We start from the raw sequence: 1,097 nt of genomic DNA, 5'->3' as shown, positions 1-1,097 counted from the left end.
CAATTTTATAATCCTCTCTAGGGCTGGAATTAAAAGTGTGCACCACTGGGATTAAAGGCATGCACCACCCGGTTTCTATGGCAACTAGTATAGCTACTGGAATTAAAGGTGTGTGTCACCACTGCCTGGTCTGTAAGGCTGACGACCAGTGGGGCTGTTTTACTCTCTGATCTTCAGGCAAACTTTATTTATTAAAATACAAATGAAATGCCGCTACATCTTTCCATCTCCCCTTCCACATATTTCCCTGACCTTTGAGGGGAGGGGTTTGATGAAGACATCCCATTTAGGACTAAGTGTCTCACTCTCTGTCCACTGTGGGTCTCTGTGTTAGCTCCCATCTACTTGCAAGATGAAGCTTCTCTGATGATGGCTGAGTGAGACGCTGAGCGATAGGCACAGCCGAGTGTCATTTCAGAGGCATTTCATGCTACATTCCTTTAGCAGAACAATAGCATTTGCTTTCCCCTGGGCCCCTGATTTATCTCGCCTCAGGTTCTTGGCCACCCAGTATCAGGCATGGTTCCATCTCAAGGGGCAGGCCTTGAATTCAATTGGATAGTAGTTGGTTTCTCTCATGACTCCTGTGGCACTATTGCATTGGCATATATGCAGGGACGTCGCCATTGTGGGCCTCAGGGTTTGTCACTGGGTTGGTATTGACCATTCTCTGGTAGCATTCGGAACAGCCTGTAGTATTCTGAATACTAGTCAGCAGAGGTGGAGGCTCTAGCTAGGCACCAGCTTGACTTCTCCATGTTCAGTGAGATATATAGATACTGTCTTCAGCAATAGGGTCTTACCATCACTTTGTGGGAAAGCAACCAATAGTTTTGGCAATAGCCTGAGTTATTTGGAGGTTCCCATGGGTCCCTTTGGCCAACGACTCAATTAGATGCAACTCTTTCCAAGCCCTGAAAGTTTCATTTGGTGGCAAGAAATGTCTAGTTGGGGCTCTGTCTCCCCTGTTATTTGGTGATTCCATTTAGATTTCTTCCATACACGCATGTATTTTAAGAAGCTTCTATTGCATTAGTTTTCCATACAACCCCTCAAATAGATCTTAGTTTTGGTTGTTCTCTATATTCTTTCTCCCA

Source organism: Microtus ochrogaster, chromosome 18, assembly GCF_000317375.1.
Source record: "Microtus ochrogaster isolate Prairie Vole_2 chromosome 18, MicOch1.0, whole genome shotgun sequence".
Lineage (NCBI taxonomy): Eukaryota > Metazoa > Chordata > Mammalia > Rodentia > Cricetidae > Microtus > Microtus ochrogaster.
The sequence above is the reverse complement of the archived record's forward strand: the minus strand, read 5'-3'. Positions refer to the sequence as shown.